This window comes from Gallus gallus, chromosome 1 (genome assembly GCF_016699485.2).
Source record: "Gallus gallus isolate bGalGal1 chromosome 1, bGalGal1.mat.broiler.GRCg7b, whole genome shotgun sequence".
Taxonomy (NCBI): Eukaryota; Metazoa; Chordata; class Aves; order Galliformes; family Phasianidae; genus Gallus; species Gallus gallus.
This window is the reverse complement of record NC_052532.1, coordinates 103,128,851-103,129,743: the sequence shown is the minus strand read 5'-3', so window position 1 is coordinate 103,129,743 and position 893 is coordinate 103,128,851.

Genomic DNA, 893 nt, shown 5'->3' with positions numbered 1-893 from the left:
GTGGAGCGTCTTTATTTCACTGGAGTAAAACGAGTCTGCCTTAGAATCCAAGCTTATTTTGCTCGGCGATGTTACGAAGAAAGCTAAACCACATTTTTCAAAAGCACTAGTAGCTTAGGCTACTAATCGACTGTGTTAGTTAAGGGGTTTGGAAAACTCTGCCTGTACATTACAAGGGGTAATCTTGAGTTTTATTGCTTAACCACTATCTGGGTGCTCAGTACTGTTGTTTCATCTTCAAAAATATGGACCGCTGCTAGACTGACACCACTGATTTTAATAAGAGCTTATAGAGGGAATATTGCTGTCAATGGTGTATATAGCCAAAATAAAATGTACAAAAGCAGCAGTTTACCTGCTCCACTTAACCTTACCCTACTGGGAAAGATTCTTTTGGAATTTAAGACCGTTAGCTAGCAGTCAGAGGTTTCCCTCACAAAGTTCTGGAGGGCCTCATGATCACGCTCTTCTAATTACTTGTAAAAGTACTGTATGAATGAACTGTTCTAACTGTTGGTAACACGTTTCATAATGTTGAAACACATACTAAGCGTTAAGAAACTGATTTTTGCTCCCTCATTTCTGATCTCATGACTACTCCAGTTGAGGGAAAATCTTCTGTTGAGCTCAGTGGGACTCTTGCCATGGAATTTGAGACATCAGTCATCTATGAATACTTTTGGCTTTGTGTCATGTAAAAATCTATTAAAACTTCCTTTGCCAATGTTTGGACTCTGTCTTGCAGAAATTGTTCCCACTTTATTCCACGGATAAAATCCTGGCCCTTCTAAAGCACATAGAAAAATTTTCATCATGTCTCACTTAATCATTGACTATTACTTTGTCTTTGACATGCAAAAATACTGGGGAACATTTTGCTTGTAGTGTTATTT